Below are 26,830 nucleotides of genomic sequence, written 5' to 3'. Positions count from 1 at the left end.
CAGCCCTCTTGGTCCTCGAACGGCCTGAAACGGCCCGCTCTTTGCCCGGTCTTCGCCCCGGACTTAGTCCCGCGCGCGTCCCGCGTCGCGGGAAACCCGGACCTAGATATATGGACCGTTTGTGGGCAGTGGGCGGGCCACGGGGAGAGCGGACCGGAAGGTCTTAGAGGTCACGCAGGGACTCCTGGACAATGGAGTCCCTGCACACGCTCGCAGCCCCGCAGCGCCTCGCTCCCACACCCAGCTCCAGGCTCCCCAACAGAGTCACAAAGCAGCCCTCCAGCCAAATGGGGCGAAGCGGCACCCGCGGAGCGGGTGCGGCGAGGAGTCACCACAGAATCAGCAGGCAAGTGGAAGTCCAATGCAGCGCCAGGAACAGCGCTACAAACAGCAAAAGCGTCCCAAGGAGCTATGCGGTGGAAGGAGGTAAAGTACCCTCCTGTGGGCGGTGGGCGGGCCACGGGGAGAGCGGATCGGAAGGTCTTAGAGGTCACGCAGGGACTCCTGGACAATGGAGTCCCTGCACACGCTCGCAGCCCCGCAGCGCCTCGCTCCCACACCCAGCTCCAGGCTCCCCAACAGAGTCACAAAGCAGCCCTCCAGCCAAATGGGGCGAAGCGGCACCCGCGGAGCGGGTGCGGCGAGGAGTCACCACAGAATCAGCAGGCAAGTGGAAGTCCAATGCAGCGCCAGGAACAGCGCTACAAACAGCAAAAGCGTCCCAAGGAGCTATGCGGTGGAAGGAGGTAAAGTACCCTCCTGTGGGCGGTGGGCGGGCCACGGGGAGAGCCGACCGGAAGGTCTTAGAGGTCACGCAGGGACTCCTGGACAATGGAGTCCCTGCACACGCTCGCAGCCCCGCAGCGCCTCGCTCCCACACCCAGCTCCAGGCTCCCCAACAGAGTCACAAAGCAGCCCTCCAGCCAAATGGGGCGAAGCGGCACCCGCGGAGCGGGTGCGGCGAGGAGTCACCACAGAATCAGCAGGCAAGTGGAAGTCCAATGCAGCACCAGGAACAGCGCTACAAACAGCAAAAGCGTCCCAAGGAGCTATGCGGTGGAAGGAGGTAAAGTACCCTCCTGTGGGCGGTGGGCGGGCCACGGGGAGAGCGGACCGGAAGGTCTTAGAGGTCACGCAGGGACTCCTGGACAATGGAGTCCCTGCACACGCTCGCAGCCCCGCAGCGCCTCGCTCCCACACCCAGCTCCAGGCTCCCCAACAGAGTCACAAAGCAGCCCTCCAGCCAAATGGGGCGAAGCGGCACCCGCGGAGCGGGTGCGGCGAGGAGTCACCACAGAATCAGCAGGCAAGTGGAAGTCCAATGCAGCGCCAGGAACAGCGCTACAAACAGCAAAAGCGTCCCAAGGAGCTATGCGGTGGAAGGAGGTAAAGTACCCTCCTGTGGGCGGTGGGCGGGCCACGGGGAGAGCGGACCGGAAGGTCTTAGAGGTCACGCAGGGACTCCTGGACAATGGAGTCCCTGCACACGCTCGCAGCCCCGCAGCGCCTCGCTCCCACACCCAGCTCCAGGCTCCCCAACAGAGTCACAAAGCAGCCCTCCAGCCAAATGGGGCGAAGCGGCACCCGCGGAGCGGGTGCGGCGAGGAGTCACCACAGAATCAGCAGGCAAGTGGAAGTCCAATGCAGCGCCAGGAACAGCGCTACAAACAGCAAAAGCGTAGCTTTAGCTAGTCATATCCTAATGCTGATGGCGTTTCTGGAGAGAGTCTCTGCAGTACATTATCAAGATGACTGTATTCCTTGCATGTATTGTTTTTCCTTGTTGCTGAAACTATAATAAAATACTTTAAACCTAAAAAGAGAGGGGGAGGGAGGCAACAATGTTCCTACCGGGTCATACTGTGCTTCCACCGGAACTGATCCGAACTGTGGTCCATAGGACTCTAGTCATTCAAACTGAGACTGGCGCCAGCATGGGAGCACCGACGTCCTGCGGCTACGTTTCCATCGTTCCGTGGGCAATCATGGCAGTCACTCCCCATCGGGGGTATTTGCGGGAGTCGGGGACTCCCGTGGCTCCTCTAGAATCTTCAAGGTTGCGGAGAACTATGACGGTGGAGTCAACAAGTGACCGGGCCATTCCTTCATGCTGGGCCCGCTCTTGCCAGGTCGATCGCCATTTTGAGAGTTCGACAGCTACCGGCGATCGTGGGGTCAAATGAGTGGACGGGCTCCTACCTGCCGGGCGAGGCGTTGCAGCATTGCCACAGTGGAAGAACCCTTTTCCGGGCGCCTGGAGCGCTGAGGGTGCCGTTGGGAAGCCTCCACCTGGGGAGGCGGGAGAGGCCTGTTCGCACCGTCTCTCCCTCCCAGTGCACCCCACGGCGTCTCGTTTGACATTTGTTATGGCCGGACCAGGCGATGAGGACGGGGGGTCGGAGGCATGTGCAAGACATCCCCCCCCAGAGTTGTCGCAGCAATTATTGAAGAAAGAAGAAATGTCTGGCGTGTTGTCGCTGCCATTACGAAGGAGAAAAGAAACAATGTCCCGTCCGTCTTTGGGCCGGGCCTCCGGTGGATGTCGGCCGGACGCCCCTTGCTCTGGCCCCATGAACGGGCTCCTTGGCTCATCGGCTGCAGCCGGATCTCGTCGGCCCCGGCCCCCGGTCGTTGGTGGCCGGGCCGGGAGAGAATGTGGCGGGACTATCTGCAACTCTCACGGGCCACCGCGGCCGGACTGGGAGAGAGAGGGGAGGGTCGAGGACATAGACATTCCCCCCCCTGCAACTCTCCGGCATTGTCAAGGCAATCCCCTGACCGGATCCCGCTGGCCTCGGCCTCTCCTCCGGCTACACCCTACGTTACGATCTCCTGGCCGACTGTTGGCAGCAGGACCCGCCTTATATGGGTTGCTTCTGGCTGGGCGTGGCCGCAACCCTGCTCCACTTTGGAAGTTTCTAGAGTGGGGGCGGATGTTCTGCTGACTAGCATTTTTCCCCAGTTTATCGTTCTTATTGTTTTCAGGTTTCTTATTACGGGTTACTAAATAGGTTTTACCATTAAGTATTGTTATCGTTTTCCTTGTTCGTTATTTAATAAAAAGTTCGTTTTTCATCAGTGGCCTACTGAATTCGTTTTCCTATTCCCTTCTTTCCAGGTTGTTTCATGCTAAAGTTTTTCTGTTAACAGGTTACAGTGATCACTTCGTTATTATTGTATATGTCCTTTTTACTAGGGGTGTTCTCTGGTCATGCCAGGTGACCTTCCTCCAGTAAATGGTCCGGGTGAGACTGGCGTATCAGTCAGTGGGCAGTAGATAGGTATGACAGATTACAAAGGGGGACAAAGGTCCGCATTACCTACCCTTCACTACTTGCAAAGACTAGAGTATGGTGACTCCTGTGCTTGTTTGCAAAAATAGAGAATACCTCCAAAAAGAACCAATTCCAAACCATCAATGTTTGGACATACAATCAATCAATGAGGAACGAAATAGGTACGACGTGTTAAAGGTTTGCGTTACCTACCCTTCACTGTCGGCAAAGGGAGAGAGAATATTCCTATTCTTCCCCGTTTGTAGGCAGAGAAGATCCTTAAGAGAACCAACTTCGAACAACTTAATGCTCGATTCAATCAATCAATCAATGGGGAGGAAAAAATAGGCACGACGTGTTAAAGTTTTGCGTTGCCTACCCTTCACTATCTGCAAAGATTAAACAGAGTATGGCGACTCTGTGTTTGTTTGCAAATAGAGAATCTCCCAGAAGCAATCAATAGGCAATACTAGTATTTTCAAACAATCAATCAATTTCGCAATTTGTCGTGTGTCACGACCTTACCCGGACTGGACCATGTGGACAGTTCTTCGCCTTCCTTTTTCCAGCGCCCGATCGTTCTCTTTCTCCATGTTTTTACCGCAGCATTCCTGTGGGATTCCAGTCAGGACAATAGGTCACTTGAGAGAGGTCCGTTCGGAATCGGTGAAGCTCATTCAATCGGCAGCCGGACGAGGGCCCTCTCAAGGCAGGTATACTCCAATCATTTAGATGTTCACCCCATCGTCTGGACCTCTCTTACCGGACCTTATGTCGCTGATGGGCCCCGCGTTTTGGGCGCCAATTGTAAAAAAGTCAGCCCCTATCGCACCCGATGCCCAGGCTGCTGGTGCAGGGCGACTCTTCGTTCTCACCTTGAATAATTACCAAATAAGGAGACGGGCACTGGAAGTAGGAAAACAAGAACAGAGTTTATTACTCATGAGGAGAGCATGTCCTTTGGGACACTCGCATGGTGTCTTCGGGAGGTGCTCCAACAAGTTTCTCTGAGGCTTCGTCTTTTATACACAGGTTTATGGCACACAGGCATCCTTTATTACAATCAACACATTGTATAGTATGGAGGTATTCCAACACGTGGCTACAGTAGGGCCCTTATTCTCCATGCAAATAGGAGGGGCTATCATGCGGCTGAGTGTTCTGCTGATTCCATTGGAATGTGTGTGCCTGATCGAGTCTCAGGGGGTGGGGTGGCCATGATCAATAGTGGCTCCTTTCAAGAGAGGCGAGTGCATACAGTAGTGGGCAATAAACCGTATCCTCGGGCTAAGGGATGACCAGCGGTCCGTGCAAACATTCAGGCTCGGAGGAAGAGGTCATCAAAGGAGGGGTATTCACGGAGGGACAGGAGGTGTTGGTCAGGCGCGGGGTGCGATTCTTAGGGACAGAGTCATGCGGGAGGGGTGGGCTCATGACTCGCGCATGTGGGAGAGGGGGCAGTCAGGGTGCATGGGGGAAATGCTTGCTGGGTCAGGGAAGTGCGCTGATGAGCGATCGTGAACAGGGAGACCATGGTACCTAAAATGGCTGTCATGTACATGTGTGCATGGATCTATGCTGGCGGGATAACACACTCAGTGTTTTCGCGATATCCGTTCTGCTTACAACAGGGGTGCTATGAACACAAATGAACGCCGCTTATGTACATACACATTGCTATTTTTAACACTTTTAAAAGCATTTTTCTAAGTTTTCGCTATTTACCACGAAGTTTGACCTCGCGGTAAATAGCGGGCCAAAATTGCGAATTTGCAATTTTTAAATGGATGATGAATTGCATTTAAGGAATCTCAAATAGAGATTCCTTAAATGTAATTCCTCGCAAAATAGCGAAATCGCTATTACCGATTTTTGCATTTGGGATGATGAATCCCAAATGCAAAAATAGCGCTCGCAAAGGGCCAGATTCTGAGAATCTGGCCCTTTGCGAGCCGATTTCGGCTTGATGAATCAGGCTGATGGTTCCCCGGATTGTTTGCAGATTACCGAAAATAAATTTTTGAGGTCAGTCCTTTCAGTTCCACAGTCTACCCCCTCATATACTATTCATTCTGAACTTGGGGTAGGCTTTATCTCAGACATGATAAAAATGGCCCCTTTAATAGCCTGGATGAAGACCTGGCTAAATCAGGAAATTCCCCTGAATCATGCTATTTTGAAAGATTGTCTACATCTAGATAAAAATAATAAAATTCAGTGGTTGACATACATTAAAAATAGTTTTGTCAGGCTAGGGAGACCCGAGCTTTTTTCCTCACCAGAGTTAATAACATCAAAGGACATTGCACTAATTAAGAGTGCAATGGGACAAATGTTAAGCCTGGAGAGAGAACAACTGGAACTAAAAAAATCTACTTTGAGGACTAACCTCTTTATATCCAGCCAAGAAGGACCTGAAATGTATCTTAATATTGTGAATCGACCATATTATAGGTTTCTTTTAACTCGATTGCGTTTTAATATGATTCATTTGAACCTTGGATATTTCCCTAATTGGAGCTCCCCTGATAATGCAATGCCGTATTCTTGTGATAACTTCTCCACCCAGAACACAAAGCACTTTTTGATGTTCTGCGGTCATTACACGGCATTAAGGCTGAAATTTCTGGTCCCAATTTTAAAGGAGGCTGGGTTTTTGCAGGTTAAGCCAGCTCTTTTGTATTTGCAATTATTGCAGACCCCTAGGATTATCTTCCACGTTGCTAGTTTTTTAGTGGGTGCTGTTAGGATTAGGAACAAGAATATGAATGAGAATTCCTAAAAGATCGTGAAATGAATTGGGATGAAATGGATGATAATGTTTTGCACTATGTAATGGTAATTAGGGTAACTATATTGGATGACGTTTTGTATCTTCTTTACTATGACTTCATTTAAAAAATTTTAAGGACATTTTTAAAGATTTTGTTATATTTTTTACTGTGTACAATTAAGTCTGTTTTTAGCATGTATAATTAATGTATTGTATTTTGTGTAAGTTTTGTATAGTACTATTATCTTTTCTATGATATTGATTTATCGAAATAAAGTATTCTGACTGACTGACTGACTGATACTCATTTTATCTACCTCAGTAGGATTAAAGGCCATGCAGATCCGCTGGGATTTGAACCTGGGACCCTGAGGACTAACACAGGCCTGTACTGTGGCTGCATTACTTGACTGAGCCACTCGAGGCTAGAGACGCTGTTTGCCTGCCGCAAGCCCTGGGACATTGCCGTTTTCAAGACTGACCTTGGGATCACGGTGTGAGGATATTGCACGGGCCTGTAGCGGGACTGCGAGGACCAGGGGGCCAAGTACCAGCTCATCGGCCGCACCTGGGTTCTCTTCTCGCTCCGCCCCTTTGCTCTACCCCGTCCCAGTCTTTCATCCGTTAATAGGAGCAACCCCCTACGCGCACGTGGGGCTAAGCCCGGGCCAAGGGCGGGCCCGTTTTAGCCCGTTATAGACCGACTAAGACCGGACCGGGCTCACCCTCTAAGCCCCTCTATTTTATGCTACAAAGGCTATTTTGTATGATTTATATTTCTAGTACCAAGTATATGTATACTGTTCCCACATAAGTGTCAAGCGTTTGGCTGGAACTTTTATATCCCTATCTAGGAAAATGTCTACACGAGGAGGCAGGAGTAAAACTGCTGCTGAGGGGGGGTCAGATAGTAGGTCCCATAGACAATTTTCTTATAAAGGCGAACTCTTTTATTGATCAAGGAATTGCCGACCTAGAACGCAGAGTTTCTCAAGATCTAGCTGTCGCCCTTCAAAAAAGATCTTCTCTGGGCCACTTTGCCACCGCCAAAACCCCTGATTTGACTAGGAAACTCCCCTCGATAGAAGTTCGCGCTAACGTGCATAGTCTACCTAATGTGGTGGACGGCATCGGAACTTCTGTCTGACTCACAGATTAGTCTGGAGCTTGAAAAAACCCCAGATTTATCTTTGCACACTACACCAGAGGTCACAAGACAGCTGAGGGGTAAAAGGGAGGGTGCTGTTAAGAAAAGAAGGAATCAACAGAAATCTAAAAAGGGCAAGAAAATGCAGTAGTTATTTAAACAAAAGGGAAATAACTTCAATAACCTTGCACAGAAGAAGGGGGAAAATAGAACAAAAAATTCATTAGAACCCGTAACAAATAAGCCACCGGGAAACATGACCATCGATGTTCCAATTATTCCAGTTGGGGGAGGAAATGAGATTGAGATAGGAGCAGATATCAATTTCTAACCAAAGTGGGTGAGCTAATTAAATCATACCTCTTGCCTTTAGAAACTAGTTTTCTATGCATCGAAAAACAGCTAGCTGAGTTAGGAAGTGCCTCAAAGGGAAAAAATCCACTAATACTGGGAACACTAAAGCCAGGGGGACCTAAATTACCCACTAAGAAACCCGTGGCCCCACAGATAACAAAAGCAGTGGCTGAAGGGCAAACTGTAACATCGAATTCCCCTGCTGCAGTAGTAGTAACAGAGAAGAAAACTACTGAAAAACCCAAAGACCAGGCTGTGCAGGATAGAGCGACTAATAATACCATCGCAGCGCCCATGAGGATCCCAACAGGGATGCGCATAGGACAAAGCCTTATAGCAGATTTCCCGCTAATCTCCCCTCTGAGGCTAGTCCCTTTGTGGTAGTACTGACAGGTGTTCCGGAGTTGTCCGATCCCACAGATGAACCTCCTTGGGCATTAATGAATAAGGTCCGATACTGGCTCAACAAGAATCGCCCTCTACCATCCTATTGGTTGAGCCAGATTTTAACGGTTCGCAGAGTCCCTTGGGTGGGAAATGGTAAGAAGTAGACTCAGGGTGACTGCATTCTGGTCAACTTCAAGGATCCCAGCACAGTGAATTATATTTGTTCTTGGGGTCCCCGAAACTTGATTGAAGGTATAGACACAAAACGTCTTTCCTTCTTTTATCCTTCTGGGACCTACAATGACTTCGCTGATGAACAGAATTGGCATTGAGTAGGCCACCGAGCGCTAGATAGAGAGTGGGAGGATTTGGGTGGTAATTCCAACAGATACCCCACCAGGGTCGATTGGGGAGGTAACCCCACTAGATACTCTACTCAAGAACCATATTTTAGAGATAATTGGAGAGGTATCCCCACCCTGAATAGATATAGCTGTTTAGAGATGGTGGACTGACCTCCAATGTCAATTGGGTGTCAGAATGGTGACTGGACGTCCACTGATTCTACCTTGCCACTGGGCGAAAGAATCATCTCTCGGGTGGTACAACCTATCCTATCAGTACCAGGCACTATTCCATTGGTAGAATCCAATAGAGCTGATGTGGTAACCCAGGTAGGAGGATTCAGATAATAATAATAACAATAATAGGGGAATTTATAGAGCGCTGAGTTACGCACACCGGCGTGTCCCCGCGCTAGGGTGAGAGAGGCAGAGGCCGAAAGTTAAGCTGGAGGGCAGGCAGTCTACCTGACATAGAGGTACGTTTTTAATTTAGCACGGAACCTAATTTCTATTGGTTCTAAACGTAGCTCCATCGGAAGTTTATTCCAATGTTTTGCCGCTAGGTGCCTGAACGATCTACCTCCCTTGCGGGCTTTCTTCACCTTGGGGATTCTCAACAGCCCCCCACCCGCAGATCTTAACGCACGGGTGGGTTCGTAGGATGCAATCAGGCTCTGCAATGATCGAGGTGCTCTGCCATTCAAAATCCGGTGGCAGGTGCAGAGAGCCTTGTACTCTACTCTACTCCTCACTGGGAGCCAGTGCAGCTTCTGCAAGGCCTCCCTCGAGGACGCCCTTTTGGGCAGCCTGAGAATCAGGCGAGCTGCCGCATTCTGCAGCACTTGAAGGCGACCAAAACTCTTCCCAGGTGCCCCCAGGTACAGCAAGTTCGCATAATCTAGTCTTGCGGTCACCAATGCATGTACCAGGGTTTTTCGAGCCTCCATGGGCAACAGTTCCAGGACTTTCCTCAGTTTTTTCAAAACTCCGAAGCACACGCCCACCACACGGTTGATTTGGGGGCCGAAGGTGAGGCCCGCATCGAACCAAACCCCCAGGTTTTTTGCCTCCTGACAGGGGGTGGGGGTCGGCCCTAAACAGGATGGCCACCAGGCCGACGACCAAGCAGACTGGTCTCTCCCCACCACAAGCACCTCTCTCTTGCTGCCGTTCAGTTTTAAACAATTCATAGCCATCCAGTTGGCCAGATCTTTCATGCACAACCGGAAGTCATCTGCAGCAAGACAGGGCGCATGCGACAGGGAGATGACCAGCTGCGTATCATCGGCATAAGATACTATTTGGAGGCCATAGCTCTCAACAATGGAAGCAACGGGCGCTACGTACAAATTAAAAAGGGTCGGGCTCAGAGACGAACCCTGAGGCACGCCCTGGCCCAGAGGTACCCCTTTGAAGTAGCAATCTCCTTGCCTCACTTGGAAGCTTCTGCCCGTTAAGAAGGCCTGGATCCACCTCAGCGCAGTGCTAGCGATGCCGCCTCTGCTCAGACACTGTAGCAAGGTGGAATGTGCTACAGTGTCGAACGCCGCGCTGAGGTCCAACAGAATCAAGGCCATCGTATGCCCCTCATCTACACCCTGTCTCAGATGTTCTGTTGCCATCAGTAGGGCAGACTCCGTCGAATGGCGGGGTCTAAAGCCGAACTGCGTAGTGTGGAGCAACCCTGCCTCCTCCACATATTCCATGATTTGGATGTTTACCACCTTCTCAGCCACTTTGGACATAAAAGGTAGGAGAGAAATGGGCCTCAGATTTTCTAACAAGTCAAAACTAATGTTAGATTTCTTTCGGAGGGGGAGCACCACTGCCTGTTTCCACCCCCTGGGCAGCATGCCCGACTCAAAAGAGACATTCAGGACATGCCTTATATTAGGCTCCAGGACCTCCAGGCTGTCCCCCAAACGTTTAGGGGACACCGGGTCCAAAGGGGAGCCAGATTTTACAGAAAGACATATCCTGACCAATTCCTCTGGAGGGGGGGTGGAAAACATTGTAAGTAGCTCCAGGTTCTCCATGCCCTCGGATGTTACACCAGGCTCAAACCCTGTGGAGAGAGGATTGGGGAAGGTCGAATAGATCTTTGCAATCTTGGTGGAAAAATAGTCAGCAATACGATCGCATGTTTCTATCGAACAATTCTCCGGGTCTGCAGAGGAGTCTATAATGGTCAAGGACTTATAGATGCAGAAGAGCTCCTTGGCCGAGTTCTTTGCCCCTAGAATTTTATCGGCATAAAAGGCCGCCTTCGATTTCTTAATCAGCCTATGATGTATCCTCCTTTTTTCTAAAAACAATTCCCTGGCCTGGCTGTCATAGGCTACCCTCCATGATCGTTCCGCTCGCTTGCACTCTGCCTTGGTCCGCCGTAGTTCTCCATTGAACCAAGGGGCTGTTCTCTTCATGCGGCTACCCATAGATGTGCGGCTGAGAGGAGCAGTAAGATCTAGCGCCTCTTTAATGCGCATATTCAGATTAAAATCGGCCGATTCTATGTCTTCTCCTCCTGGCTGACCTTCCCGCGTCATTAAATCTTCCAAGGAGAATTTAGCCCACTTCCTCCTCAAATAGTTCAGGGGTGCCTGAGTATGTTTTATGGCCTCTATGATGTTTATGGAAAATACCACCAAGAAATGGTCTGTCCAGGGAATCGGCTCAACTGTAGAGACCTCGACCCCTCCCCAGTTTGCAAAAATTGGGTCTAGAAGATGGCCCTGGCGATGAGTGGGGCTAGAGCTCTTAAGTTCCAACTGAATGCTTGCATGTCCCTACAGAACTCCTCCACTCCTTTATCCCCTAAGCTGTTTAAATGCAGATTTAGATCTCCCAGTAATAGGAATTTATCCCTGCGTAACGCTGCCTCTGTCACGCTATCTAGCAAACTCTCCCTGAACTTGGTACAAGTTCCCGGAGGTCTATATATTAGAAAGCCCTTGATCGTCATTCCCCCATTAATTTTTATAGTGAAGGCTCCCGCCTCGCTATCTGCGACTGGAGCCATCTCCAATAGACAGCCTTTAAAAATTATCGCAATCCCCCCTCCTTTCCCCACTGGCCTGTCCTGCCTAACCATGGAGTAATTCTCCGGCATAGCCTCGATCATATCTGAATCAGAGAACTGGTCTAACCATGTTTCCGTGAGGAACAAAAGGTCAAACTGTCTCTCCGTAAGCTGATCGAATATGTCAAGCCTGTGCTTCCGCAGCGATCTTACATTAAGGAGGCCACATACTAACGCGGCTTGTTCCTCGATACCCTGCAGTGCGGTGACGAAGCGGTACCGACAGTGAGTGCATTCAGCGTCCTCAGCTGTCATACCGTGCGTACACAGGTAGGTGGTCTCCGGACGTAAGCTAAGAAGTAACTCCCTGTCCCAATAGATTTTATCATGAGGAGCAGGGGTTATCGCCCTAGGCCGCAGTCGGCCGCGGACGGGCGCAGACGGGCTCGACTTTGGCGACCCTTCGGCGCGCCTTCGTCGTGCCCGCTGCGCTCGTCCGCTGCGCTTCCGGGGGGACATCCGCTTTTTGTAGCCCTCAGCCCGTCTGCCTCGCAGCCACTAGACCGCTAACCGGTCCCTCGCAAAGCGGAAGTGACTGTCTCTCACCTCCACGCCCTCCGCTCAACGGTGCTAGCCACCCTGTCGGACCGAGGCGTGGAGGAAGGAAAGACAAGACAGCCGCCCGAGTGCGTCCAGGTAAGTCAAGGGAATACAGGGGAGGGTGGGATGCCTCAGCCTGCTAGGACTTGGCCCCACCAGAGTCTCCGTTGAATTACACCACAAAAAGAAAACGAAAATTATTTAAAATAACAGTGCAGCACAGTCCGGTTTTAAAAGCACAACGTTACCGATTTAAAATGTCAGCGCGCTGGCGCAACCCAAGCAGCTATGAGCCCTGCCACTGCTCACTCACCACCATAGCATGACTCGCGGCAATTTATTTCGCTTGATTTCATGGAACATAGCCGGATTCTTACGGAGACTAGAGGACCCGGCATGGTTAAAATTTGTGGGATCCTTCGATATAGTCTGTCTCCAGGAGACATGGAGCAGGGGGTCTCCCGGTTTGGATGGTTACCAATCGTTTAATGTTCCTGCGGAACCCTCACAATCTGGAAGAGCTAAGGGTGGCCTTATGACAGCCATTTCTGTAAAACATGATAGAATAAAAACTGACTCACTGGTGACATGCCCTTGGTTCCAATTGCTTGTGATCAAGGATTTATTCTTGGTCCCCTTGCTTTTATTCAATTGGTACTATAATATATTCGATGCCCAAACCATTGTGGTTATACAAAAATTACAGGACGAATTAGTTAAAGTAACAAACAGCATATTTCCTTTGTTTATTATGTGAGTTGGCGATTTTAACTATTGTTTGTGTAAGTTCAGTGGTTCAAGAGTCTGTGGCTTGGTTGACCTAAATGATGAGCCGCTTGCACATTTTAAGCATTCAAAGCAAGGCGAGGCATTAAATAACATCATAATAACTAATGACCTCTGTGTTCTAGATATGTCCAGTTTTTCAAGAACTCCAAGTATCCCTACTTTTCATGGCGTGGGAGGTCAGATGAGTGTTATTGATTTTGCTTTAGTCTCAAGAAAATATATGCACCTCATCAATGATTTTCAGATCCAGGCTAACCCAGCGAGTGATCACAATCCTCTCATTTTGAGTCTGTGCCCTACTTTTAAGAGAATGCAGGTTGTGGAACATCCAATTAAATGTAGTCAGAACCAGGGGGTTACCATAAGGTGGGATAAGGTGGATGCAAAACTCGTAGAGCAGGAGATCTTTAAGACAAATAAACAAAGGCTAGAAGCCTGCTTAATGCCTTCAAACGAGCCAGAGGTTATAATTGATAACTTCGAAGCTCTTTTAGAAAACGTGGCAACCCATCTTCTGAGACCTACGAGAGGAAATACGGGTAATATCCATAAATGGTTCGACTCAGAATGTTCCATAGCACAATCTAGCCTAACGAAGGCATTACGTCAAGTGCCTCGTGACAGGGGTTTGGTTAGAACTGCAAGGAAAACTTATAGAGATGCGATCACCAAACGAAAAAATGACCTAATAATTCAGGCATGGGATGATCTGGGCAGAGCGTCGGAATTAAAGGATAGTTGACTCTTTATTCTCCAGATACACATCCCAGGGGATATATGGGAGGTAAATTACGGGGGTATCTTTAATCCTAAGGGGGCTCCACTCGTAACTAGCTTCGAGGGGCCGCCCGATATTAAGTGGGAATCTGATCAGGCGCTTAGGCTCTCTTTGACTCTTCCTGAGGTAGAGACCGCACTCAAAAGGGCATAGCATTGAAAGCCCCAGGGCCGGATGGACTTTTTTAAACATAACATGGAGGTGTGGGCACCCCTTTTATTATTATTGTTTAAGGCAGTTGTAGTAGGTCGCATTCAGACATCATGGCAAGAGGCGGTATTGGTCCCGATTTTTAAAAAAGGCAACAAATGTGATCCTTGTTGTTATAGGCCAATATCGCTAATAGATGCGTCCTGTAAACTAATGGGCAGAGTGATTCTGGCTCGTTTAGAAACCTGGGCCGAATCTAATGATATTATTGTTGAATCCCAATACGGTTTTAGGCGGGGTAAGGGGACCACTGAGCAGTGGCTAAATCTGGCGCTGATCATGGGTAAGTACATGAGAGCCAAGCGTGGTTGTATCCACCTAGCTTTCATGGATTTATCCAGTGCCTTCGATACTGTTTGTAGGAATAAATTATGGCAAATGATGGAGTCTATGGGGTTTGAGGAGCCATTGGTCACATTACTTCGTAGACTACACGCTGCCACTACAGTAAAGATTAGATTTGGGCCTACAGGGGAGATGACAAAACCCATACCATCAACTGAGGGGGTTCGTCAGGGGTGTATACTGGCCCCTTTTCTGTTTCTGGTGTACACCAATGGGTTGGAAGCCTTTTTGTTGAAAAGCTGTTCTGATTTCCCCCTGGTAAATGGTAAATGTATACCGATGTTATCGTACGCGTATGACACGGTTCTAATGACCCTAACTGCAAATAGTATGCAAACCTGCTTAAATGCTTTTGACGCCTTTATGCAGGGGTTAGATCTGAGGGTCAATTTCGCTAAGTCATTCGCCATGGTCTGTGGCCCGAAAGGGGCAAAATCTCGCAGGCTCATGGTGAGGGACTCGATTATAGCGAAAGTTGATAATTTAAATTACCTGGGGAACCTATTTAATAAAACCTTAAGTTGGGATTTGTTAATATCAGCGCGTGTGCAAAAAGCTATTCAAACTGCTGAGGCCATCTTCCATTTTTCCAGCAAATTGGGTCAGAGGCCGGTTGCAGAATTAAAATCCCTATATAAAGCTAAATGTATCCCTGTTGCAACATATGGCGCCGGTGTATGGGGTACACAATCCTGCAATAACATCCAAATTAAGGAAAACAAGTTCATAAAACGCCTCTTATGTGTTCCAACAAGCACCCCTAACATCTTTTGCCACACTGAGGCGGGACTTGAATTTGTTAATGACACCATACATGTCTCCCCCTTGCTGCTTTGGTCTAAGGTTTGATGCTCTGATGACCTAAAACTCACCAAGGAAATACTACAAGATTGTCTTAAACTTGAGCATTTTGATAAAATCCCATGGCTACTATATGTTAGGGACACCCTTTTTAAGATAGGTCTGGGCCATATCTTTTTGAAAGTCGAGACTATCGGTGCTGATACAAAGCATTTAATTAAAGAGGCCTATCGTTCAGAATTAGGCATGCTGCGAAATAATGAGAGCGCGGTCTACCATAGGGGAAGGTTGCTTCATCAACCTTACCTATCATACATAGGGCAGACACAATGGCGCTTTTACTTAACCAGGTTCCGTTTGAACACATTACATTTTCTATTTGCATTTCCACAGCAGGTGGGCTGGTGTGAGAGTCTACCCTTGTGTACTTGTAACAACAAAGTTTCTCAAAACACTCTCCATCTTATACTTTTTTGTTCCCTGTTCAAAGATCCAAGGAGTAGATTCATTAAACCAATTTTGTCATCATTTGGATCCCGCTTTTATAAAGAGGGATATGAACACTCACTCTCATTATCAACCCCAGCATTATGTAATGCTGTTCTTAGTTTTATCAGAGTAGCACTTAGCATTAGAAAGCGATATTAATTACTGACAGGGATTGCTGTTTCCCACTTATGTGATTTGTTTAAAGTTGGCATCATTACCTATTATCTATCGTATTGTATTTGTATTGGTAAAATCGTCTTTTAAACTTATTCGATTTCTTTTATATTCATCTGTAAATCATGTAATGATAATATTATAATGCTTAGAGATAAGTGCATGACACTTTTTTCATTGTGTATTTTGTTTATGTCATACTTTTATGATTCTGTTTTTATGAATCGAAATAAAGTTTTCGAAAAAAGACTGAGGCAACAGACCCAGACAAGGCTCCCACGTTTATATCAAACAAAATTGCTGGGTAGGGCAGATTAAAAAACCCCATCCCTTTCCACTACCACTTCTCTGCGCTTTTCCCTCCTCAGTCCCTGCATCTCTTCCTTTGGATCCCTTGTGTTTCTATGGTGCCTGCTATCTGAGTCATCATGTACTTCTGTAAGCCTGATTAAGAGTTTAGTGGTAATGAAACAGGGGAGGAGGGTGAGGATTTTTGTCCTAGAATTGTGGGTGTCAGGACCATACAGCAGCCCACAGCACCTGCATTGCACCTGTGACCTGGCCTGAAGCATATAATCATGACACCATCATCTGATGGTTAATGGGTGAAGAGACTTACTACTATGCTCAGCATCAGTGATGATGTGGTACGTGCAGCACAGTCACGTGGAATTGGGAGATCCATGGGTCTGCACCGCCATCCTGGGCAGAAACAGTTTTAAATTAGGCTGAAAATCTGTCAGAACTGTCCCTATGTAGTAATGGACATATTCGAGGGCCCACTGGTTAGGAGTACTTAGTCAAATAGACTGAGACAGGTTACAAAAGTGTTGACAAATTCTGCTGCGTCTAATTGTCACCTTATAGTGCATCCTATGTGCTAATAGGTCGTATTGCAAAATATCCAGTTGGAAGTGGATTGCAGAATGATCTGCCTAATGCATATAAATGAGTAAGGTTGCTACTACCAGTACCCTGTGATTTGGATACCAATTCGGGGAAGGTGACCAACAAAGAACACTAGACTATTCCTGCATTTATAGTCCAAAAAGAGAAACTCTTATTTTAAGCATCCTGGGCTTCTTAAAGAAACCTGTATGTCTTTTTTTAAAAAAAATCCATTTGGGAACACAACAAGGAAGGGCAGTAAGTCCTCTGGACCACTGCCTGCTCCCACGAGGTTATCCAACCCTATTCAGAAGGGGGAAGATGTCTGAAAAGGACGCCTTTCCCGTTTCCCATCAGTTACCTCCGCCATTGAGGTGTGGGTAAGTGATAAAGGGTTTGTGACTTGATAAATATTGTTGTGGCTTCCACTTGGGACTCCACTTCCACTCCCCCTTCTATTTACACTTTGGAATTGATTGCAAAGCCCCTTTCTGAGTCAGAAAAGCGTTTCCAACTTGCAAAATGGGTTTAGCACATAATAATGTATTTGTGAGTTTTATATAGCGCCAACTTGACCCAAAGGTATCAGAACACTTTACAGAGTAAGCACACACACAAATAACAAACAATACCAACATGAGGTGAATAACACCAATAATAACATGAGGTACATAAAGGGTATACAAATATTTGTATAGTAATGGTAAGAAAAAAATGCATACCGTATACAATGATGTAGTGTCCTAGCATGGACACGTTCTAGTGTTCAAGTGTCTGTATTACACTTTACACCCACCCACCACAGACGTCATGGTGTCACATGACGCTGGCAATAAAAGGGGCCGAGCGCACGTGCTTGAGGCCATTCCCACTACCCTCATCTGGTGTCTGTGTCAGGTCGTTGCTGCACCTAGCATGCGGGCCTAGGGCCCTCCACCACCAATCTTACAATGGCGACGAGGCCGGTAGTGCAGCCCATGCGTGCCACTACCCTCGGCTAATCAAAAAGGAAAAGGGGAAGAGAGCTGCCCATCTAGAGGGCATCCCCTGTGGCGAGGCGCGACGCGCCGAGAAGCCGGTGGGCACGTCGGCGCCCCACAGCAAGCCGACCGGAGCCCACCCGCGTCGACCGCCACCAACGAGTGCCACCGAAAACAAGCGGACCGCCCAGTGCCCACCTGCGACGGCCGCGTGGCTGAAAACCCCCACCGGAGAGGTACACGGGCCGGGCGGAGCCCACCCGCCGCGACCGCGACGGAGCATCTGGCCCGCCGGCCGAAGGTGAGCCCCACGGGCGAAGTGCCCGCCATGAACTGTGCCCAGCAATAAGCAGCGCCAGCGGAGCCTACCCGCGGCCTGCCCAAGTCATTCCCTGCCCCCGCCGCGTGTGTGCATCGAAGCGGTGGGGCCCAGTGACTGGAGACAGCGCGAAGGAAAGTGCGGCCGGACCCGCAACTGACTGAATCAACGAGGGGGAGGGAGCGGAGTAGCTAACCGCCTCCCGACCCCCCTCGCAATGTGATCCGGGCCAGCGGAGCCCACCCGTGGCCCGCCGGTAGCGACACCCCAAAGGAGGACTCTGCAGCGCCAGCGGAGCCCACCCGCGGCCTGCCGGCGGCACCCCCAGTGACGAAGAGACACTGCAGAACCAGCGGAGCCTACCCGCGGCCTGCGAGGTAAATGGCAAGTCTCCGCCGCGCAGCGTGTGTGAGGAAGGGCTGCTGCGGCGGGAGACCGGAGAGTGGAGCCTGCAGCAGCTGGTAATTAGGCAGAGCCGGCGGAGCCTACCCGCGGCCTGCCTTAAGCACCCCCGCTCAGGGAAAGGTGACCGGAGCGACGCGCTCCCCGCCTGGGGAAGCCTCATCGACCCCCCCCCCCCCCCCCCCCCTCGCGAGGACTGCCGAGGCTGCGGCGGGCGGGGAGGGGAAAGAGGGAAGCGCCTGCGCGCGGCCGGCGCCGCCGCAGATCGGAGGAGCCCCCACCTCACCGCGTGGGCTCCATGGAAGAAAGAGCATTTGTTAAAGCGCCTGGAAGCGGCCGGCGCCGCTGAACTGAGCTGCGACCGTGCCGAGGAAACACTGGCTGCCGGGGGCCTCGCATGCCGGGGAAAGTGAAAGTGCTGGCAAGAATCAAACATTTAAACCCCCCCCCTGTCCAAAACTCTGCACGCACAGGCACTCCTATGTGCCCCCACCCTGTGAGCAAACACAGAATATGCCAAGAAAAGAGACTCACCCAGCTCCCTGCTACCAGCAGCTCCAGCCCCCCTGTGCACCGAGAGAGCACAGACAATAGAGTGCTCAATCAGGGAAGAAGGGATCAAGCAAGGCAGGCTGCTGACACAGTGAACACTGCCACCCAGTGGCCGAAAGTCAAAGCGCACCTGCATTTCAAAAAAAAATAAATAAAGAAGAACTAAAACAAGCATTGCACAACGCCAGAAGACTCATGCAGCAAGGAAGTTCTCAACAGCGCAAGTAACAGCGAAAGCGTCTAAACTCCCGCAGCAAGAAAGCATCCACCCTCTCACTCAGCAAGTAACTGCGCAACAGCGCCAGCGACACCCACACACACCAGCAAGGAGTCGGCGACTGCCACTTCCAACGCGACGTGGGAAAAGGCACCAATGCCTCACAAAGCATCCAAGCACTGACGTCTGGAGGAAACGGCGGCCAAGCACTAAAAGAATGTCCAGGGAAACGACTGCCGCGATCAAAGGACGGAGAGAGCAGCGACGCCTTGTGGCCACAGGCGCTCACCGCATCATCAACTACTCCCGTCAACGGTCCAAAGCATCAAGTACCCGACGACAGCCAAAGCAGCAAGTACCCAACGTCCCGCCACAGGCGTCCCAGAACCCTGAACAGTAAGTGCGCAAACAACGCGCCACGTGGCGACGCACAGCCACCGCCAGCAGAAAAAAGAATGCATGCAGCGCCATCGCGCAGAACAATCTTCGCGAGCGATCGCCCATCAAGTGCCGACCCGCGACAGATCCATGGCGCCTCCCAGGAGCCGATCCCCAGAATGATCGCCCATCAAGTGCCGACCCGCGACAGATCCATGGCGCCTCCCAGGAGCCGATCCCCAGAATGATCGCCCATCAAGTGCTGACCCACAACGGGTCCCCCAGGAACTGTTGTAGCGCAAAGTCCGACAGGACGACCGAAAGCAACCTGCCATGCATCGGCAGAAGTGGACCACCAACCGGTCCAGGACGTTCAACCATGAACAGGTCTACAAACATGGACCCCCGAACGTCACCAACAACCATCAAGAAAAGAAAGCATCAAGAAAAGAAGGTTCGCGACACCAACTCTGGCTGCTGAGGAAGAAGGAGAAAGTGTCCCCGACGAGGACAAGACCAGGGGTACACATGCAGGGTGCGCGCACTGCATGGAGGACCCAGGTCAGAAGAGAATACACAAGTTTGGTCCAAGTGATGTCGCGATGCAGAAGGAAGAAAAGGAGAGATCTGAGTGGCACGTTTGCCACTGCGAAAAGGAAGGAAGAAAAGGAGAGATCTGAGTGGCACGTTTGCCACCGTGAAAAGGAAGGAAGAAAAGGAGAGATCTGAGTGACACGTTTGCCACCGTGAAAAGGAAGGAAGAAAAGGAGAGATCTGAGTGGCACGTTTGCCACCGTGGAAAAGAAGGAAGCATATCCATGTGGCCTGTTGCCACAGTTAAGAGTAGAAGGAGAAGTCAGTGCGAAGCAACGTCCTCACAGAGAAACAACTAAGGAAAGACAGAGAGGAGTGCAGGAAGACGAAGACCGCTCACTCCCGAAGAGAAGTAAGGTGACAAGTGCCAGGACAACGGTGAGCGGAACACGAGGCCGGAAGAACACCAGTGGCAAAGAAGACCAGCTGACAGACGATGTTTCCGCACACCCTGGGTCTGCGGAGAGGAGCAAGCGAGACCGTTAGTGACATCCACCTTTGGGGTCACACGGACACTGGACACATGCCAGCCGTGGTGACCCAGGGGCAGAGGCCTCCGGGACGCAGTCCCCGCGACGAGAGACGGTCCTCCGACGCCCATCCGTAAGGTCCGGGGAGGGCGAAGACGTCGCAAGCAAAGACAGAAACCAACAGCTACCTTGGGACGAGGCTGCGGAATCTGAGGTGAGACACATCGTCTCTTCCATACCCCCACTGACGGCGGCGCAGGAACAACTGATGTGGACACATCCAGCCCAGCGCGAATCCGAGAAGAGGACCTCAAGGATATCCCGTGGCAGGGGAACACCGACGAGAGGGGTCATCCTAGTGAGAGGGATGCCTTGCAATGGATCTGCCTTTTGCCAAGTAGGACATAGACTACAAATAAAGCCAAGGCCAAGGCCGGAAATCGTGCATCATTCCCCGGCGAACCACAAGAACTCTAACTGCACCCGTCGCCATGGAAGTGAGCAAAAGAAGGACTGAGAGGACAATTTGGTTGCAGAGTCATCAACAGACTGTTTCCATCGAGCACCACAAACTGGTGCCACTGTGAACTGATGTTATCCGCAACAGGTTGAACACCATCTGTGATTCCAAGCAGCGGCGGATTGAAAGACACTGCGGAAGCTGAACGCTTTACTGCATCCTGATACATGTTATTTTCCCCACAGGTTGATTTCTGAATGTGGGTCTTTGCAATTAAAAAATGGGAGGGATGTAGTGTCCTAGCATGGACACGTTCTAGTGTTCAAGTGTCTGTATTACACTTTACACCCACCCACCACAGACGTCATGGTGTCACATGACGCTGGCAATAAAAGGGGCCGAGCGCACGTGCTTGAGGCCATTCCCACTACCCTCATCTGGTGTCTGTGTCAGGTCGTTGCTGCACCTAGCATGCGGGCCTAGGGCCCTCCACCACCAATCTTACAAATGGGATATGGAACTAAATAGTAGCACATAACGGGGTTACATAAAGTGCACACAGAGTACACACAAAAAACACCGAGTTTGTGAAAGCAAAAGTTCTTTTCACATTAAGCCCACGTTACAGGTATTTTTGAAGAGCCTACTCTGATACTACACAAATGAGCAGGTTGTGTGGTTCTCCGGCCCGAACATTCCCCGCACAGATTTAGAGATTTACATGACTAACTCTGTGTCTGGACCCCGGAGTTGAGCGAGAAGTCGAGCGCAAGCCATGTTTTATTGGCTGCCTGTGCACCTGTGCCCCTCAGAGTGAGCATTTTTTAAGAGGTGCGTAACTTTTCCTGAGCTTGCTCGATGCGGTGACTGCGCTTAGTCTGAAAAATAAACAGGCTGTGCGGCTCTTCGACTCGCACATTCCCTCCACAGATTTCCAGTTCTCCATGGGTGATTCTACATCCTGAGTTGGCACCGCAGTCACGCGTGAGAATTGTTTTATTGGTTTGCCATCATCTTTCTTCTTCTTGACCCTGTTCGACGAGGAAAAAGTCTGGAATTCACAGCAGGTTATTCTTAGGAACAGGTTGCCATCCAGCACAGTCCTGGAAAGAATTTTGTAAAGTTTCCTGGGAACTAGCGCAGCCAGGACGGTTCAGCATCTGGGAATCACACTTGCAAATCTCGTAAGAGGGGCACTGCGTCATCACCGCTGCGACATGGCTCTGTGAAACCATCTGCCAACACTAGGGGGCGGTGTGACAACAATGTCTGCATATAATGCAGTTTTGTTTCCTCTGACACAGCTATGTGTCCAATGTATTCATATAATTTCCTAGCCAAATGAAACTTTATTATGGAAATAGTGCTGTTATATGTTTGAGTTGAATAACGCCTGCCCTTCTCAATGGGTGACCTTTCTGTTTTTATATATATCTATATAGCTATATATATATCTATATCTATATATATTCTTTCCGAAAAATGTCTCAGATAAGCGTGCTCTCAGAAATGGACAAACACCAACCCGTCAGGGTGTTCGTTGTTTATTCACAACGCATTTCAACCTACAAAGAGGCTTGATCACTGTCGTGACCCGACAGATAGGGCGACAGGCCATGGGGACACTAGAACCCTGTGGGTCATGAGGGAGGTGACCAGGTCACCGGACACCACATCCGGGCAGGGACAGGAAGGACGGCAGACTGACCAGGACGAGCACAGGGACGGACGTGTATGAGACAAGCAGCCCAGATAAAGTAAATAAAAGAATTAGTAAATAACCAACCTGTGTCCCGAGTGTGATTTGCTGCCTGGCGCCCACTAAGGAGACACGACAACTGGCGACGAGGGGAAACGAGCCGACGTGTACATCGACGATGAAGTGATCGACGGCGCCATCAGAAGAATCAGGTGCCCACCCTGGATGTACAAGAAATAAGGGAGGAAAGGAGCGACATCGGAGCCCACCCGACCGCTTCTGAAGAATCACCAGCAAACTGCGGTAAGCGCGAAGGAACACGTGATCTCGAAATAGAGCCGCGAGCTCTCGCGAGAGTCTCGGCGGCCATTTTGAGATCAGGCGGCTGGGCCAATCAGAGGCGAGATCAGGGAAGCGGCCATTTTCGAGTCAGGCGAGTGAGATTTCGATCGCGAAATCTCACGAGAAGAGCGGCGGCCATCTTGAAAAAGGGACACAATAAAGAAACACCATAGAAACTAACAGGGAGGCCATATTAAGGCCAGGCAAAACAGAAAAACAAGCAAGAACACAAGGAAAAGATCCAGAAGAAAGGAAAAAGGACTAAGAAAGCGGAGAAGAGGCTAAATAAAGTGAAGCAATGGAATAAAAAGAAGAAATAAAAGGAACAAAAAGAGAAAAGAAGATAAAGAGAAAGAAAGAAAGAAAAGAGGGAAAAAAAAGAAAAAGAAGATAAAGAGAAAGAAAGAAAGAAAAGAGAAAATACGATAAAGAGAAAGAAAGAAAGAAAAGAGAAAAGAGACAGTAAAAAAAAAAAGGAATAAAAGACAAAGAGCAAAGGAAACATAGAACAACGCACAAAGGAGCGAAAGAACAGAAAGAAGAAAGAGCATATAAAGGCAAGAAGGCAAGAATGGCAGACCCAAAGCCCAGCGCACAATACAGGAGGCCACTGCCATTCAACTTATCGGAGCCACAAATTGGAATTAGGTGGGAGAAGTGGATCAGACGGTTTGAAAGATATATGGAAGCAACAGATGTCACAGACGGAAAGAGATTAGGGTTACTGCTGAACTTAGCAGGGGATGACGTCGAAGAACTTCTGGTGACACTGCCAACAGAAGAAACAAAGACATATGAGAAGTTAAAGAAATGCCTAACGGCCAAATTTGCCCCACAAAGAAATGTTGACTTCGAACGATATACATTTACTATTGCGTGTCAACAAGTGGACGAGACACTGGATGACTTCGCGACAAGGCTGAGAAAATTGGTGACACATTGTGAGTTCGACAAGTTCGACAATGAACAAGCAATAAGGCTACGGCTCATTGAAGGCTGTCGTGACACAGGATTCAGGGCAAGAATACTAAAAGAACCAACCTCATTGGAAAACATCCTGTCACTGGCGAGAGCAGAGGCAAGAGCAACAGAACATGCCAAAGAAATGGAAAGAGGGAAGAACGTCGAAATCGAAAATGCACACCTCATGACAAACAAATATCGCACAGGCTGGTGGAAGAATGACTGGAGGGAAAAAACAGAGAGGAGACAACCTGAAAGAACATGCTACAGGTGCGGAATGGAATTTCCAAACAGAGGCCCGTGCCCAGCGTTTGGCCAGACGTGCAAAAGATGTAATGGAAGAAACCACTACGCCAGCATGTGCAAAGGCGTACAATTAAGAGATGACAGAGGAAGAACAGGAAGACAACAAGAGTCGACAACAAGACACGTCAGGTATGTCGACAGAGAAAGGAGAAGTTCATCACGAGGGTCAGGCGAAGAAGAGGACGAAGAGAAAGTGGAAAGACTATACCACATGTCGGTGGTTCACACAGAACTGAGTGGGGGAGACAAAAAGGGAGAAACAACACACCCAACAGGCAGAAGCGCCCAAGAAAAGACGGACTTGGCAAAGATAGGAGTAGGAGCACCTGAAGCGGAATTTGTACTGGACAGTGGTGCAACATGCAATGTCATGTGTGCATCAGAGTACGAGAAGATGGAAGCCAAGCCGACATTGAGAGCGTCGAGGGTGAAGATTTTCACCTGGGGGTCAAAGGAACCAGTAACAAGCCTGGGAAAGTTCACAGAGGAACTGAGGCATAAAGACAAAACAAAGAGGACGTCCATGTGCTGAAAGGCGATGTCCCAGGACCATGCCTGCTGAGCAACAGCACCGCCCAAACAATGGGTCTCATAACAATGACATATGACACAAAAAAAATGAAAGACACACTGAGAGTAAGCAACGATAAGACGCAGGGACCAGAGAAAGAGGAAGAGAACGAAAAAGAATCATCGAGGGAACAAACACAACAAAGGGCGGCCGTAGAAGGAGCGGAGACAACGGAGATTGCGCCAGCTGGCCCACACCATTGGGCACACGGCAAGGAGCTAGTAGCAGACGAAGAGAGGCTGGCAAGCGGAGAGCAGAAGGAGGACAACAAACAAACAGAAGCAGAAGCTGATGGCGGAGAACAGCGACCAAAAGGGGAGTGCAAGGGGACAAAGAGACTAAGTGATGAAACGTAGGATTCAGAGACTTTGGAGACGGGTCGACCAGACGGATGGACTCTCTCTCTCTCTCTCTCTCTCTCTATCTCTCTCTCTCTCTCTTTCTCTCTCTCTCTCTCTCTCTCTCTCTCTCTCTCTCTCTCTCTCACCATAACGATGAGCAAATGCTGTAAAGGGGTGAGGGGGAGGAACTGATCAGTAGAACTGTACTATGAACATTTGTTTGCAACAAAGGGGGAGATGTCGTGACCCGACAGATAGGGCGACAGGACATGGGCACCCTGTGGGTCATGAGGGAGGTGACCAGGTCACCGGACACCATATCCGGGCAGGGACAGGAAGGACGGCAGACTGACCAGGACGAGCACAGGGACGTGTATGTGACCAGCAGCCCAGATAAAGTAAATACAATTTTTTGTAAATAACCAACCTGTGTCCCGAGTGTGATTTGCTGCCTGGCACCCACTAAGGAGACACGACAATCACGTGAATGTAGCAGTCGCAATGGCAAACATTAAATGCAACGTGTAATGGTAAACATAGAAACAAGACTTTCACAGTAATACTGATCATGGACTGGAATCGTAATCCAAATATTGCGAGCACTCACAATAGAGCATGAAATACATAGTTGTGCTCACATACACTGCATGTAACCCCACATAAAGAGTTCATACTGTTAATCGCCAAAATGAAATAGCGGTAATGGAAACATATGCAAATGTCGCGATGCGCTTATTAAAAATGCATAAATGTCAGGTGGGGAAGCGCAAAGATGAAAAGAAGTGTGAGAGACCATCCTTCCCGAGTGCCGCCTCGCAGAAACTGAAAGTAATGCCGGGACTCCCCATCCTGGTCCACGCATGAAGCGTAGGCCATGTTGCGAGAGATAGTCAATAACGTTTTATTGACAAAGCGTGTTGTCCGTGCATCTGAACTGTTACATACCACTAACGATGAAAGGAATGGAGGGTGCCTACTGTGAAAAAATGTGCCCCAAACGGGTAGGTGAAGTCACTAAATACAAGTATATGAGGCAAACTGAGCCCAAAGGTATGCCCACAGAGTACTGGCAAGTGCCTGGCAACAGTGTAACAAATCGGGGACAGCACGTCGTACCGGAAGAAATGGAATGATGTCCAAGGTATTGCCAAGAGGTCGGTATCGGAGCAATGAAATAATATCATAGGTATTACCAAGTGGTCACAACCATGCGCATTGATAGATGAAAATGCAAATATAAAAGTTCAGAACAAAATTGTTACCAACATCGCATAAGAGTAAGCCATGGTGATACAAGAACGTCCTAGTGCTCGGGAAGAGGAAGTGAAAAAGGGTAGGAAGCATGTGAAAGGTGAGTGCTGGTAACTTGGGCCCCTTCCTTTCCTCCTGAAAAAAGAAAAAATAAAGAAAACAGAGATTAAAATACGGGATCACAGTCTAACAGTAATCACATCATGTGCACAGAACTTCACAAAAAAAGATGAAGAATAAAACGCAAAACAAAGCAGAAAACAAAAAGTAATTATTCCTTGAGATGTACTGACAATTCCTCTTCTTGGTTCAGACCTCTTGGTGTCTTAGTTTGGAAGTCAATGATCAACTTAGACTCCCTCCGTCTCAACTTAAGGGCCTTTTTTCCGCCCCTGGGTTTTTTGTTGATTTGTTCAATGATAATGTAACTGAGATCTTTAACATTGGAAAAGTGTTTTTCCCTGAAATGGCGGGCCACCGGATATTTGGGATCATTATTGGTGATTGTCCGAGTATGTTCCAAAATGCGTTTCTTAGCCATACATGTGGTACTCCCAATGTACCACAAATTGCATGTACACAGTATGGCATAGATGACAAATGTGGAACTAC

This window comes from Lissotriton helveticus, chromosome 4_1 (genome assembly GCF_964261635.1).
Source record: "Lissotriton helveticus chromosome 4_1, aLisHel1.1, whole genome shotgun sequence".
Lineage (NCBI taxonomy): Eukaryota > Metazoa > Chordata > Amphibia > Caudata > Salamandridae > Lissotriton > Lissotriton helveticus.
This window is presented reverse-complemented; position numbering follows the sequence as displayed.